This window comes from Cynocephalus volans, chromosome 1 (genome assembly GCF_027409185.1).
Source record: "Cynocephalus volans isolate mCynVol1 chromosome 1, mCynVol1.pri, whole genome shotgun sequence".
Lineage (NCBI taxonomy): Eukaryota > Metazoa > Chordata > Mammalia > Dermoptera > Cynocephalidae > Cynocephalus > Cynocephalus volans.
The window spans coordinates 92238208-92255658 of NC_084460.1; the positions used below are offsets into that span (position 1 = coordinate 92238208).

At 33.1% G+C, this 17451-nt stretch overlaps 1 pseudogene; it reads left to right on the top strand.

Annotated features, from left to right (window-relative positions):
* Positions 1-4816: 4816 nt before the first annotated feature.
* Positions 4817-4893, top strand: LOC134364977 (U4 spliceosomal RNA; annotated as a pseudogene).
* Positions 4894-17451: the final 12558 nt, after the last annotated feature.

Consider the following 17451-nt stretch of genomic DNA (forward strand, 5'->3'; position numbering starts at 1 on the left):
GTAAACATTCAGCACAGCCCAACTCCTGGTCATATTAACATAAAATCTCACACCAAAGGCCAATTTATCTTAGTTTCTATTACTCAATGCATCATGCCTGGTTTCCAACAAAAAATTAGAAAACGTGCTAAAAGGCAAGAAAAAAGTACAGTCTGAAAATACAATGCTAGCATCAGTACCAGTCTCAAAATTGACACATTCTTTGGATTTACCAAAGAATTTCAAATAGCTATGATTAATATGTTAAAATATCTAAAGGAAAAGTAAACATTATGAAAGAAGTATGACGTAAATCTCATCACTAGAATGGCACAGCATAAGAAAGAATAAGTGATCTTGAAGATAGGTCAATAGAAGCTTCCCAGACTGCAAAGAAAAAAAAAAAGAAGAAGAAATGGAGAAAGAATAAAAGAAAGAAAGAGTGTGTGGGGAAGGAAGGGAGAAGAAAGAAAAGAAAAAAAAAGGAAAGGAAAGAACAGTATGACAATTTCAAAAATGTAGCATACATGTACTTGTACTATCAGAAGGAGAAAGAAGAGAAAATAAAGAAGAAATTTTTGAAGTAATAATGGCTGAGAACTTTTAAAAATTAGTAACAGATAACAAACCAGAGATCCAAGAAACTCAGAGAACTCCAAGCAGGCAGAATACCAAACAATCACACCTAGGCATGTCACATTCAAATTGCAGGAAACCAAGGATGAAAGGAAAATCTTGAAAGAAGCCAGAGGGGGAAAAAGTACACCTTACCTATAGAGGAACAAGGTTAATTATTACAGTGAACTTTCAACAGAAACCATGCCAGCAAGAAGGCAGTGGGATGAAATATTCAAAGTTTTGCAAGAAGAAAAAAGCCAATGTATAATTCTATATCCAGCAAAAAATGTAATTCACCTCATCAATGGGCTAAAGAAAGAAAATCATATAATTCTATCAATTGAAACAAAAAAGAAGTTTTAAATGAAATTCAACACCCACTCATGAAAAAAAAAATTTAGTAAACTTAGAATATGGCTAAAATCATATTCAATTATGAGGAGTAGAGTGTTTTCTTTCTAACATAAGAAGCAAGGGAAGGATGTCCTCTCATCTTTCCTATTCAACATCATACCTATCTGGTGCAAAAAGACAATAAAAGAAAACGAAGGTATGCAGATCACCAATAAAGGAAGGAAAACTTCGCATTGTTCACAGATAACATAATGGCTATGTACAAAACTCCAAAGCTTCAAAAGAAACCCTCCTGCAAGTAACAAGGAAGTGAGCAAGGTCTCAGGATACAAAGCGAATGTAAAAAAGAAGTCAATTACTTTCCTATATGCCAGAAATGAACTGAAATTCTATTTCAATTTATTGAATTTCTATTTTTATTCAAGCTTTATTGAGGCATAATCGACAAAAATTACATATATTTAGGGCGCATAACATGATGTTTTGATACAGATATACATTGTGAAAAATAATTACCATGATCAGGCTAATTAACTTATCCATCACCTCACATTATTACCATTTGTTGTGTGTGTGTGATGAGAACACTTGAGATCTACTCCGTTAGCAAACTTCAAGTACACAATACTCTATTATTAACTATAGTCTCCAAGCTGTACATTAGGTCTCCGGAGCTTATTTATCTTATAACTGCAAGTTTGTACCCTTTGACCAACATCTCCCTATTTCCTCAATCCTAGTAACCACCATCGTACTCTTTATTTCTATGAATTTTACTTTTTAAATTGCACATATAAGTGAGATCATGCAATATTTATCTTTCTATGCCTGGCTTACTCTACTTAGCATAATGTTCCTTAGGTTTATGCATGTTGTTACAAATGAGAGGATTTTCTTCTTTTTTAACACTCAATGACCTCCTAATACAAACACACACAAACGCACATATTTACTTATTTATTTATTTATATATACACACACATATATATGTATACACACATATACATACATGAGGGTTTTCAAAAAGTTCATGGAAAGATTCATATTATCTTTTAATTCTATTTTTCCACAAACCTTTTTAAAGTACCCTCGTGTGTGTGTGTTTGTGTGTGTGTGTGTGTGTGTATCAATTATCTGTCTTTTAGTCTTTAAATATATCATACTATATGCTGGAGAAGGTTAAATCAACTATGTAACTAATATAAAAGATCCTTTTGAAACAAAGCTAGACTAAGAATATTGGAATGTTTTTATAACTTACTTGGAAAAGAAAAAACATTGTTAAATATTCTTCTTCACTTCCACCAATATTGAAGTAAACAAAAATGCTATTTATAAACAACAAGAAAATTAGAATACATGTGTCCTTGAAAATTTCAGATGTATCTATTTTTTAACTAATTGCATGTTGAACTTATTAATATGGATATAAAATTTTACATATTCAAAAAATAAGGCATTATCTTACAAAATCTACTTTTCTAGTTATTCCTATCTTAACTAATAGCATCATAATGTGTTTTGGCCAATTATCCATATAAGTTACATAACCTTCTAATTTCTTCTGAAATGTCTTTTGATTAATTATCCAGGTAAGAAACCAGGTCAGCAGTTATAAAGTTAGGGTGAAGTCACAGGATCCTGCATAAGATATGTAGGTAGAAATAGTTACTTTCTATATAGATATTTCAAGAAATATAGTTTCATCTACATATCCAGGGTATGTGTATATGCACAACTTTGCCACAGCTTTTTAAATATCTGACTGTTTCTTATTTTCTTTCCTGTATCAACAAGTTTTAATAGTCTTCCCCTCTTTGCCCAATATTTCATTCTAAAATTTTGGACTGTGTAGATACAGCGCCAAGTGTAGTTTTATTTTGCCAGTAAACATTTGATTTAAAGATCAGAAAGGGAGTTTTAAACATAATTCTTCCTTTTATATAAATAAAATTAATGGTTTCTTGGAGGTTGTAAATTTATTGTGTTTCAGTTTTTTATTTTATTCGAAATGTACTGAAATTAACATACCATCTTTAGTTTTCTCACTTCAATAACCCACCTGTTTCACAGATAATTTGTTAATCTATACGGAGTATAATTCTGCTGGAAATCAAGAATACCTCCAGGATACCCCTAGTATCTATAATCTCTAGAATAAACAATTCCCCACAATTACATTAATGTTAACTTTCCTCTTACCATCCCAAGCATCTAGAAGACCCATGCCTCTACCCATACACGAAAATCAACTCAAAATGGATTAAAGACGTAAACATTAGACCTGAAATTATGAAACTCCTAAAAGAAAACAAAAAGGAAACACTTCAGGAAGTAGGATTAGGCAAAGACGTTATGAATAAGACCCCAAAAGCACAGGCAACAAAAGAAAAAATAAACAAATAGGATTATACCAAACTAAAATCCTTCTGCACAGCAAAAGAAACAATTAACACAGTGAAAAGACAACCTATAGAATGCGATAAAATAAGTACAAACAATTACAATTAGAACGTCCATGTAATCCAGCAGTCCCATTGCTGGGCATATTCCAAAGGAAGAAATCATCATGGTGAAGGTTTACCTGCATTCTTATGTTTATCAAATCTCTATTTACAATAGCCAAGAGTTGGAACTAACCTAAATGTTCATCAACGGATGAGTGGATAAAGAAAATGTGTTATATATATACAATATATGGCACTGGAACGCTACACTGCCATAAAAAAGAATGAAATTCTGTCATTTGCAGCAACACAGATGAACTTAGCATTATGTTAAGTGAAAGTAACCAGGCACAGAAAGATAAATACTGCATGTCCTCACTCATAAGTGGAAGCAAAAGAAAGAAAGAAACAAACAAGCAATCACAATAATGCACTGAAATTTCAAAAGGAGAGAACAGAATCGAGGTTGGAGACCTGAGAAAGCGGGGGTGTGAGGGATGGTTAGGGAGAATTTAGTAAAGGGAAATGAAAAATGATTACACTGTGTAATGTTAAATATACTAATCATCCTGATTTGCGCTTAACATATTGCACACAGGTATTGATATTAAATTCTGTACCCCACAGATATGTGCAATCAATTATGTTTCAATAAAAGAAAATAGAAAAGTGTCATTTTACTGCTATAAGAAATATTATGATCTCCAGAAAAGCAGATAAGTAGTTTATCCAATTTTATTCTAACAGGAAGATAAATAGTACTGCATCAATATTTTTCTTCATAAAGTTGTAAATTAGAGAAATATATGGAATAATGTTACTTTTAAATACTAGATACTATAATATCCAATAAAATGGCACCTAAACATATTATGAAGCACATAGAGAAGTATGCTAAAAGGAATGATAAATGAAACTGAGAACTAGGAGGGAACTTCAAAAAGTTTGTGGAAAAATGGAATTAAAAGATAAAAATAAAAAATATAAACTTTATTTCTCAACATAAGCTCCATGAAGTTCAAAACACTTTCGTACGCAATGATACCAGCCATTTAGTCCATACCTAAAAAAAATGAAGGTCCTGGGAATTTAACCATGTCAGTGCAATCCTTTTACATTATTAACTAAAGAAAATAGATGCCCTTTAAAGGATTTTTGAAGATTGGGAAACAAACAAACACAAAAACTCAAAAGGAGCCAAATCAGGACTGTAATGTGGATGCCTAATGAATTCCCATTGAAATTCTTGCAAAATTGCCTTTGTTTGATGAGAAAAGTTAGTAAAAGTGTTATTGTGCTGGAGAACTCTCTGGCGAAGATTTCCTGGGCATTTTTCTGCTACTTCTTTGGCTAACTTTCTTCCAACACTCTTATAACAAGCGGATGTTATTTTGGGGGCTTCCAGAAAGTCAACAAGCAGCTTTGCGCAGTGGCAGTATCGTAGCCAATGAGGTTTATCCGAGGCGCGATTATTGCTAATTAGAAAGTCAACAAGCAAAATGCCTTGCACGTCCTAAAACACCGCTGCTGTGACCTTTGCTCTTGACCAGTCTCCTTTTGCTTGGATTGTTCCTCTTCCACCTCTTCGTAGTCATTGCATTGATTGTGCTTTGTCTTCCTGATCATTCTGATCAAGCCATGTTTTTTACCTCCAGTTACAGTTCTTCAAATAATTGCTTTAGGATTTTGATCCCACTTGTTTAAAATTTCCATTGAAAGCTCCACTCTTGTCCGCTGCTGATCTGGATGCAACAGTTTTGGCACCCATTGGGTAGGAAGTTTGCTCAACTTTAATTTTTCAGTCAGAATTGTGTACACTGAACCAATGGAGATGTCTATGATGTTGGCTATTGTTTCTGTTGTTAATTGTCGGTCCTCTTCAATTAGGGCACAAACAAGATTAATTTTTCCTTGAAAATTGGTGTGGATAGTCTGCAGCTGTGAGTTTCATTTTCAACATCGTCTCTTCTCTCCTTAAAATGAGCTATCTATTTGCAAACCACTGATTTTGTTTGGGCATTGTCCCCGAAGAAAAGCAGCAATCATTTCACCATTCTTTCACCCAAGCTTTACCATACATTTACTGTTTGTTCTTGCTTCAATTTTCGCAGAATTCATGTTTCTCTGATAGGGTCTCTTTTCAAACTGATGTCTCATCCTTCTTAGTGCCTCAAACTAAATCCTGTTCATGTTATAACAAGTTATTATGAATTTATTTTGGTGCAAAAAAATTTGAAATCCATGCATAGTGTGTTCATAGTATACATTTTATGAATATTTTGAAGAACTATCGTATACACTGAGCGTTGACCATATTAAGGAAATATGTCAGGTATCATTGGAGCATAGACATAATTCAATATTAACACAATATGGAATAAAATAAACGTTGAAAAACAAAATGTTTAAGTAATCATTCAGAGCAACTATAAGAGAAATGCCATTTGAAATGTACAGATAAATATTGCTGTAAGACATTACAGAAGAGAATTATCATTTCAGACTGAGGTCATGAAAGAGCATAAGCAATTTGAATTTGAGCTAAGTCTTGCATAACACTAAGTTTATACAGAACCAAAGAAAACAAAGAAATAGAAATAAAGAAAAATGGTTTCTATGTACAAGATCTATTTACAAACAAAAACATAGTATTACAGATGTAGAAATGAAGTTAAATGACAAAAAAATTGTAGGCAGTGAAAATACCTGGTTATACAGCTTCAAACAAAGTCACCCATCTAGATAAATAGGTATTAGGAAATCTAAAACACATATTGAGAGAAGAAAAATTAAAAAGGTAAAAATCTCAACCATTATTGATAATTTTAACAACTCACAGCAATATCTTCAATGTATTTTCTTCTTTTTCATGCAACACTCACAGATTCAGTGGGACTATGTTGCCCATGAGAAGTGGAGGCTACAGATGTGAAAATAAATGTAGGCCACCTCTCTAAACAATCATTGAATCAATTGTTCCTCAGCTGCTATTCTTCCTCCTTATTGTCTCAGAAATCAATTTATGTATAATTCATTAGTAATTCTGTTTATCATTCAGCAGGGAATCAACAATCTGCCTCTTGTTCCAGCTAGAATAGTATTTCATTGTAAATAAAATACTAGAGCTGCAAGTAGATTTTGTAGTTTCACACATCTGGCTATTTCTAAAGTAGGTTATTCTTTGGTTACTCTTGGACACTTGGAATGTCCTTTTCCAGAAAGAAACTTATTTTCTCAAGTTTCCAATAGTTGGTGTTTTGAATCATAGGATCCAGAATTCTCAAACTCAGTACTTGATATTCAGATCTTCAATGTGCTGAAGTTATTTCAGATGTCCTTATATTATTTCATAAGGACAATACTTTGAGAATCTGAGCACATTTTATTTTCCCTTCATTTATTTTATTTTTCTAACGAAATTATGCACTTCAGTTTAATAAGATAACATCTCAACACCATCCACGTATATCTAACAGTTTTCTAAAATGCTTGTAGGAAAGAAAAAAAGAAATTATTGACTCTTGAATATGAATTGCATTCTATTGGTTTAAAGAAATAAATTATCAGCTCAAAATTAACATGGAGAATTGTTTACAACAGATTCCAGTGTATATCATGAGTCATCACAATGGGCTATATCTTAAATTCAAAAATAGATTAAATCAGTCTATGTTTTTTAAAACTACCAATTTTATTAAATTCAAAATACCCAGTGAGATTGATTGATCATAGTGGATGTTTCAATACTAGCAGCTAGCATTTGGATAGTGTTTACTCATTTCTATATTCAATTTTCAAAGTATCTCCCACAACAAGAAAATTTCCAACCACTCTCCTGTTGTTTTGCATCCATCTGGTATTTTCATTTAAAAGGATCTTACTGAAGAGAGTCAACATTTTCTATAGTCCTGGTTCTCTTCTACCAGGAAAATAACAGACTTTAAAATGACAGAGATATTTTTTTTAAAAGCTGAAATCATTTAGACCATTTATCTTGATGGATCCTTTATTTATTTTTATCTTTTCACATCAGAAGCAAAGTTTAAATCTATTTGGGTCAATGTGAGAGCAGTCAAGGTATCTGGGCCTCATTGGCCTAGGAAACACCTGTTCCCATCTAGTTCAGGAATGTGCATCAAGCATCTGTGGGCATGTTTCATGGACTCAGTAAATTCTTTAAAATGCATTTGTACCCGCAGCCAGTATGGCAAGGTCAACACATCATAAAATGAAGAATAAATAAAATTCACCAGGCTTTTATTCTTAATTATTCTAGTGAAATTTAAGTTGAATATTAAGAAATAATGATTTTTAAGACCTTCAACACAAAAGCCTAGGGAAAAAACAATTAGCAATGCTTATCTAAATAATTACATCTGAATTTCATGGATAAGAAATAGAGACCAGATAAAACCTTAGGAATGGAAAATATAACAGTGATTGCCAGGGATTGGCAGCAGAGTTTGACTACAAAAATAATTTTTAAATTTTAAAAAGTGAGTCAGTTTTTGGGGGAAACAACTGTTCTACATCTAGACTGTGAAAGATACACAGCTCTATGTATTTGTCGAAAAACATAGAACTGCATATCACAAAGAGTAAATTTTGCAGTACATAAATTTAAAAATAGAAATATTGATTAGAGACTTGTTAAAACTAGAAAACCTGATGTTCTTTGTTAGTAACAGATACTACCACAGGAGTGTCAAGTAGTCATTTTATTTTTTGTGCTTTATCCCTCCATATTTTTATCCATGCCCTCAGTATACATAGGGAAGTAGTGAATGTAAAAAGATCTAAATATGAATATGAGCCAGATAAAATGCAAAACAAAAAAACCAAAAACCCCTCTAATCACTCTCTTTTTGTACCTGTATTAAATTTCCTGAATATAGTGCATCAATAATAAGAAGAATATATTATAATAGATAAACAATCTGGCACCTGTTTATTGTTTTTCTTTATAAATTAGTAAAAGCTTACCATGAGAATAAAATATGATTAGTGAAATTTTATATAAAAACAAAACCATTCAGAGCTCTCATATATTTTTGGTTGGAGTATAAAATGGCACTATGACACATTAGAAAATAGTTTTGCAGTTTTTTATAATGTTAAACAAATATCTAATTGAACTGTATAATTAAAATGAGATCAACTTAGTGCATGCAAATTATGCTTCAATAAAATTAATTTTTTAAGTTTAAATTTAATCTCACAACTAGATCTTGGTTTCTAGCTATCATTTTTCACTAAAAGAAACCAAGGTTCATGGAGAATTGGTTGATTCCAGACCCTGGAATTCTAGGTCCTACATGTCGTAGGACCAGAAAATAAGAAAGTGCTGAAATAGAGAGAGCGTGAGAAACGGGATTAGGGGGGGGAGAGAAAGGAAGGAAGGTTAAGACAGAAAGGAAGAAAGGAAGGAAAGAAAATAACTCATAATGGCCAGTTTGAACCTGCACAACAAAATAAATAACTACAGTATTGAATACAACCCAAAGAGTTTTTTAAGATTGAGATCACACTGAAATAAATAAATAACTTAATAAGTAAATGGGGGTTAAGTGGCAACTCTTCCTTATGGAAGAATTCAAATTAATAAATATAATTATAAAAATGGGGGAAATTGAAAATATCCATTAGAATACCACAGTAATAATTGTCATAGACAACATCCTCTGGGAAATTCTAAAATGAGATGGCAAAACTTTATGCAGAAACAAGATATTTGCATAGCTCCAAAGTATCTCTCCCAAACTACTCAGTAACGCCAAAGGGAAAATTAGTAAGTTTATAGCTAAGAATCCTGGCAGCGACTATCTTAGCTAAAGGATCAAGTATAAAACTGCCAGTATGAAGACATTCTGTCATAAACCTCATAATTTAATGCACTGAGAAGGCACTTCATGTGTGTGACATCCTTCCCAATAACACATTACTTCAACTAAACATAACAAAAACATCAAACAAGCACAAACTGGGCAGCACTCAACAAAATAACTGACCACTACTCTCCAAAAGTGTCAAAGTTATAAAAGACAGGAAAAAGCTGAGGAACTGTTAGAGGCTTGAAAAGATTGATAAGACATGACAACTAAATGTGGAATCCTGAATTGAATCCTGGTACTGAAAAGGAATATTTAGTGGAAAAACTGGTAAAATCCAAATAAATAAATTCTGTGCTTCAATTCATTGTGTTTTTCCCAGGTGATTTCCCAGTTTTGATTAATTTTCTATGACCTATGACTAAAGTTAAGATGTTAACAGAAGGGCAAATTGGGTAAGGGTAAAAGGAAATTCTCTGCCTTATTTTTGAAACTTGTCTAAAAGACTTTTAAATTACCTAAAAATATTTATTGTCTAAAATTTTCAAGTACTATTGATGATAGTCTATGTTTCCAAAAACATATAGGAAACTGGATCCTGAACAAATAGTCAGGCTTTTCATCTTTGAATCAAATTCATAAAATTACATAGAGTTTTAACTCTGTGCTAAGCAAAGACTTAATTTCCCTTGGAAAGGAAGTAAAACATCTTAAATTTAAAGAATATTTTATTAAAGTCTATTTATTCAAAAGTTATCAAACATTTTTTTTGTAGAAATATGTGAAAATATGCATAGAAAAGCTAATTTAAAATATCAGAGTACAATAGGACTTGCTGTGTCCCATGGATGTCATTCAAAAGTAGCCATAAAATTATTTTTTCCTTAAAAATTGTTCCTGTTCTTTAAGAGAACTGGCTTTAAATTTTATGAAAAGTTATGTTATTGAAAATTACTCTTTTTTTTTCCTATACCTGACCACGTACATGATGAAATACTTGTATATGCAATCATTATTTTTACCAATGTATGTCACTTGAAACAGTTTCCACTTGCTAGGAATTAATTTTTAGAAATAAACTGACGTTGCACCAACTTTTAGTTAGAAAACATCAAATCAACAATTACAAAAATAACTACAAATGTACAAGAAAAGTAGGACAAAGCTGTGTGCCATTAGCTTTTCTTCAATCAATAAACTTAAAAGTTCCCAGAAACTCAATTGCTTCCTTTAACTATATTTTCTGTGTGTATATCTTGTATATTTATATGCATATAGCTGTTTTTTGTTTTAAACCTAACTTGACAGTCTCTACCTTTCAGTTAAGTATTTCAGACCACTTCTATCTATTTAGTATAACAACTAATCTACTTCCTTCAAGTAAGAAAACATTTTACACTTTTTTGTTGTTCCTTATTTTTCTCATTTTTATACTGCTTCTTGAATATCTTAAAGTTCCCTCAAAATGAAGAATAAATACAAAAGGAAAAAGAAAAAGAAAAGATAATGAAGAACCTGGTTACATACATGAATAGAAATTGTGAAATTGTGAGATATGAAACCAACCTAAATGTCCATCGATGGATGATTGGATAAGGAACCTATGGTATATATACACCATGGAAAACTACTTTGCCATAAAAGAAAATGAAATTCTCCCATTCGCAGCAACATGGATGAGTTTGGAGAAACTTATAAATGAGTGAAATAAGCAAAGCACAGAGGGATGAATACCACATGTACTTACTCATAAGTGGGAGCTGATGGAGAAAGAAGGAAGGAAATAAAGACCACAGTAGTGTGTTGGACTTACAGAGGGAGAGAACATTCCTTGGGAACAAAGTGGAGTGGGGGAGAAAGGGGAAGGGGGAGGGAAGCTGGGGATAATTGGGTGGGGGACACAGGGTACAATCACACTTTGTAGTAATGGGCATGCTGCCAGTATGGATCTGGCCCTCATATCTTGAGCATGAGGGGTGAAAATCGGCTTTGTATCTCATGAAAATTCATAACCAATAAAAAATTTAAAAAGGATCGAATTAAGAATTACACAGCCTTGAACTTTACCCCTTGATTTTTCCAAAAACAAAAGCAACCTCATTGTAGGGTCCCACTACACTTTTATACAAAAGTTATGAGGGGCCATTGTTTTGTGCTCGGCTTCTACACTAGGCCCCAACAGACCAGACAAAAAATCAAAATGGAGTCACTCACACTAAAGTTCCACCAAACTGAAACTAAATTGCTTATCTGACCTCCTGAGAAATCAAGAGCAAGAGGATTAATAGACAAATTCCCAAACAGGCTAGTCTCAGTGGGCATGATAATGACGTTCCCTCTGCTTTCATTCTTGCAAAGAAAAGTAACCTAAAGTAACCTGGTGTTAATCAATCAGTTATTTTTCTATTGTTCTGTTTCCTTGTTCCCACCGTACAAAATCCGCTGTTCTGCTGTTACCCGGCGAGAGCTCTCATTCTATTTTGTAGAATAAAGGCTGCTCCAATTCATGAATCACAAATAAAAGCCAAACGTATCTATAACAAAGTTTGCTGAAATTTTGTCTTTTGACACAGCTTATTCTATTATCAAACAAAAGAAATAACCCTTGATGTTAAGTTACATATTCTAAGAAAATTTGAATTTCTTCGTAGCTTTGAGCAGATGAAAAAAGATGCAGCCACATCTTTGTACAATAATGTCATCTGCTTGAGTATCTCTGAAGTTTCTTCTATGACTTTAAAGCAAATTATCGAGGAAGTTGGTAACTCTGCCATTTTCCAGTGGACAATAACTTGGAACTACAGATTTCTCTCAATCCAGCCACATCCTGGGTTTACTGCATATGGGCTGCTGATGGCATCACAAAAGCCTTCCTGTTTTAAGAGTTCCTTTTTGAAATTTTGAAGACTGTTGAACTCTAAAATTGCAACATTTTTGTTTTAGCAGCCACATTTGACTGGCAGAAAAATTCCAGAATTCTGTGAAGTCAAAGCCCCTGTGACAACATCTGGCTTTTCTGCTTTGGTAAAGAAAGAACATTCATACGTCATTATTTCTCTATTTCATGTTTTAGTACCAAAGACTCTGCCAACATTCCTGGAGGAAATTTATCTACTGCTCAGAAGGGATCCAACTTTATGGGAAACAGGGTCTACATGAATCATTCTTTCAAGTTTGGTCTGGAAAAGAAATCGAAATATAAAGTTCTTCACTACAATACAAAATGTATAATTGCACTTTGATTAGATATGTTACCGTAATGAGAGAAAAGGAGATTCTGCTCTCAAAACAACTAGAAAGAGAGGGATTGATTTGTGGATCATTTTCTAAGTAGATATTTTTAGGATCTTGTGTAATTCACAGAGACATCGCTGAACCAAATCTCTTCTGAAATCATAAGAGATACTGAAAAATTGACATCATTGCTCCATATGTGTTAAATATCGGAGACAGATAACTATGTGAACTTCCCAAAGCTCAAAAGAGAGTTTCTTACAGGTTGATATGCATGGTGACAAAGCCATATGTAATTCTCCCCAAGTGGAAATCTGTAGAACTTGTAAATACTGAAGAAATTTTACTTTTGTTCAGATGAAATTAAAATGTGAACTAATAATCATTTTTTTATTGATCTACATAAGTCATGTAAGTGAGACAATCCTTTCCAAGTATAATGTCTGTGATTTCAAAGATGCTAGATAAAAGATCAATCACTTTTTTAAAAAAGATAATTTATTACACATATATGTGGGGTGCAAAGTTGACTTTCAATGGTTGTGTACAATGTGTGATGGTCAGATGAGGATATTTAGCTTATTCATCTTTACACATCAGTCATTTTTTGACTCTTTTGCTCTCCTCAGTCTTCCACTGTGCCTCTCAGGAATATGAGTGCCTTAATCTTATCCAGGAATTAGTTTCCAGTGATATCACAGGCAAAGTATTAAGAATCTTTATTTACAGTAAAATGGTAAAGTGCTCAGCAGGAGAAACAACCTAGAGTAGCCCAGAAGTTCTCAAATACACAATCTTGGGTTTACATACTTAAATAATTTTTTAAAACTCTTTATTTTCTCTTTTGATTTATATAAACCACATCAGAAAAACTATCTTTCAATCATTTATTTTTCTCTTTATGTTACTTCCTTAGGGTGATGTCTCCGCCACGACTCAACCCCTGTATGTTGACTCACCATTTTTTAAAAGTCCATATGCAAATCAGAAACTTCAGTCTAAATCTTTGTTACCCAGGACTACAGAGATGAGGAGTGGTGCGCTGCCTTAATCTTTGTTTGACACCTACATAGACCCTAATAATGATAACCCTGAAGCTACTTGATTTTATTCCTTAAAGTCTTTTGATTTTCTTTCAAGTGTGTAAGTAGCACATTGCATTTTTTTCTAGTACATATTTAAATTAAATTTAATAAAAAAGTAAGAAAAAGTTAGAATTTAAACATATGAATTTGGGGGGAATGGGCATTCAGACCAAAACATATTATGTTGTTCAATTATATGAGGGTACTTCAAAAATCATGGAAGAATGCTGATCTAACCACCACACATTGTACACAATCATTGAAAATCAATGTTGTACCCCACATGTATGTATAATAGAATAAATAAATAAATAAATAAATAAAGATAATCCAATCTTTCCATGAACTTTTTGAAGACCCCCTCATACTCCTCACCATTTTACTGACCTAAAATTTCAAATTCTTTTTATGCTAAATAACAGCATCTTTATAATTGTCATTTACTTTTGAACAGAATTAAAGTTTTGGCTTATTTTTACAGTTTGAATTTCATTATGTTCAAGAAATTGCCATTGTATTTTGTTTGAAAAATGAGAGAAATCTGATTTTTTATAAAAGTTGTTTTTAAACCCTACCTGTATAAAGGGAAATGCATTTTTAGTTTTACTTGTTACAAAAACATTTTTTACTGGATATTTTATTTTGTATTTACCATAATAAATGTGTCACTTTTTAAGTTTTGCAATTTTAATTGGACCAATTATTTTATTCTTAGGTATGAATAACATCCATCGTAGAGTGGTCATGCACTGCCTAATGATGTTTCAGTCAAAGATGGACTGCGTGTTCAGTGATGGTCTGTTGGGAAAATGGAATAGTTTGGTCAGGGCCCTCGCCTCAGGTCCAGTTGGGTGTGGTTCAGCATCCTTTGTGGGCAAGTTGTGTGTGTGTGTGTGTGTGTGTGTGTGTGTGTGTGTGTGTGTGTGTGTGTGTGTGTGTGTGTGTGTGTGTACAGTAATGTCCTCGGCCTTCACAGTCACTAACCTCTTACTCACTGACTCACCGACAGCAACTTCCAGTTCTGCAAACTCCATTTGTGGTAAGTGCCCTATGCAGGTATACATTTTTTATCTTTTATATTGTATTTTTACTGTATCTTTTCTAAGCTTAGATATATTCAGATACATAAATACATATCATTGGGTTACAATTGCTGACAGTATTCAGTACAGTAACATGCTATACAGGTTTGTAGCCCAGGAGCCACAGGCTGCACCACATAGCCTACATGTGTGGTAGTCAATAGGTTTGTGTAACTTCACCCTATGATGTTTGCATAATGATGAAAACACCTAATGACATTTCTCAGAATGTATCCCCATCATTAAGTGATGCATGACTGTATTTATTTTTAAAAATAATTTTATTTGCATTATTTTATTTGATATTAACAATAAACCTACAATAAAGTGGAACAACCCTTCACTGACCAATTCTTGCTGCCTCCCCCAACTTCCCAATTCAGGATGATGTCACAGGTTCAATGAGATTAAAGAGCTTGTTTATGAGAATTCAGTTACCAAAAGAGGAGCTAAAACTAATGTTTATCTCCCTGGGCCTGAATGTTCCCTTCCCCACACCCCTTTCTTATTGCATGAGAAAAGGGAAGGAATGAGATTCATTATTCATTAATTGATCCAGCATATTAAATATCTTCCCAGAGTGAATAATTTAATTACTTTTGATATCTATTAAAAATCTACCAATATTACAAATGAAGGAACTAGAGGAGTCATCAAGTATATTTAAAAATTTTATAAAAATCCTCACGTGTTTCATGCATGGAATAAAATCAAAGCCCTTGCTTTTCTTTTCCTATTCCCTAAGATAAAATCTATTTTACTTTTAAAGTATCAAAATTAGGTCAAACTTTTTATTTCTCCATCCTACATATGTGAGTCAATTAAGATAATGTTTCAGCCAGATATATGTTATAATCTAGATAATTCATTTTATTTAAAGAATTTTAATGATTCTTAATGACACTGTATAAAACCATTGAAGACCAGTCCCCAAAAGATCATTCTAAGGTTTCTAAATTTCTTTTATCAGGCTCCATTCACATTTTGTTTCTTTTGATATTTAATAACACTTTGCGTCAATATGTAGCTCATTCATAGAGGTTATTTTATTTTGTTTGTTGGAGAAGAACTGTTGGTTTGTCCTTTTGATTAGCTCAGTTTTAGAGATGGAATGGACAGTTAGAAGACCGTCATTACATCTTTTTTACTTGTGTTGAGAAAAGCTGGCCAGAGGTCAGCAAATTTTTTCTGTAAAAGGTCAATAGTAAATACTTGAGACTTTGAGGGTGGAAAGGGAACATCAAAGATATTATGTAAGTACTTAAATAACTATTTAGATATATTTAGATGTAACCATTACAAATGTGAACACCATTTTTAACTTTCAGATATGAAAACCCACTGGGAACTGGATTTGGCCCTAGGCCACGGTCTGCAGTCTGCTGGCCCTTGCCTTAGGGAATTGATTAAATCTCTCTGATCCCCAGTTTTCTAATCTTTAAAATAAAAGGACTGAAAAGGGCCCTCTGAAAAGAAGGTGGGAATTTAAAAGAGCAAGAGATTCAGATTTAAGTCCTGTTCTACAAGATTCTTGCAAAACTACTCTCATTAAAGACTCCTAAATCTTCCTTGATGCTAAATCCTGTCTTTGCTTCCAGTTCTTGTCTAACCTCTAGGGCAGCTTTTGACTCCATTGATGAGAGTTTTATTTTTGAAGAAATTCCTCTCTTGGAGTCTAAGACACTTTCATCCTACATCCCTAGAAACCCATTCACAAACCCCACAGTGGCCCCTCTTCCACTCTCCAGCCTTTAAGTAGTGGTGTTTCTCCATGTTACTTCCATCCTAGGTCCTCCTTGTATTTTGTTCTTTCTTAGGGATCTCATTTCCTTCCCACAGCTTCAGACATCATCTTCATATCTGCTGGTAACTCGAAGTTCTGCTCTTCAGTCCTGCACTCCCATGCACCAGACTAGCAAGATGTCTCACGAGGAAATCAAGTTCTGTCCAGGACCAAATTTTTTATATTCCGGCCTCCTAAATTATCTTCCTCTGCTTTCACAAGTTGGAAACTTTACTCCTTTATTCAATCCTCTTTTAATCCTTAGGCTCCCTCACTCCTGATATCCATTTGATCACCAAATCTGGGGATTACTCTTCCTAAATATTCCATCCACTCTATCTATCTCAAGGTTCCTGGAATCAGGACACACTCTCATGGGAGAAACAGCCTGAATTTTAACTGATATTGTTTGTATTTCCAGTCTCCTTTTACACTCCTCAAAGTCGGCTCAGCCATTAAAGAATATTAGTGATATCGTCTCCACATTTCCCATGTACATTTTAAAGGGAGAATTTTTGATGGTTTGTTTTTTCCAGAATATCTCATATGCCATGTTCCTTGAAACAGAATCTCAATATTTATTACCTAATCACTTATACCCAAACTATCTGAAATATATAGATTAAATATATACAGTTATTATATGTCAATCACACCTCAATAAGTGGTAGGAAAAAAAAGTTTGCTTCTATGACAGTAAGTTCATATAATGAGTTTGGAGAAAGCAAAAAAAAAAAAAAAAAAAAAAGTGCCAGTAGAGACTGAAAATAGAAGTCTGAAAGTGCAAGGAACACATTGGAGATCAAAGAGACATAGCCTATATGGGACAGCTATTTGAATTGATTGAAGAAGTCATTTTGATTTTAATAATGACTACCTCAGACAAATTCACTCTAAGTCATATATTCGTGTTCTGCTACAAAGGTTGTAAAGTAAAAATAATCAATCTAATTTTTAGGGGATTTTTCCAATTACTTAGAGGCCAGTCTCCCTGTAGTTGGTCAAAAGAGCCCAATTAATTAAGGGAGGATTAAAGTTCCT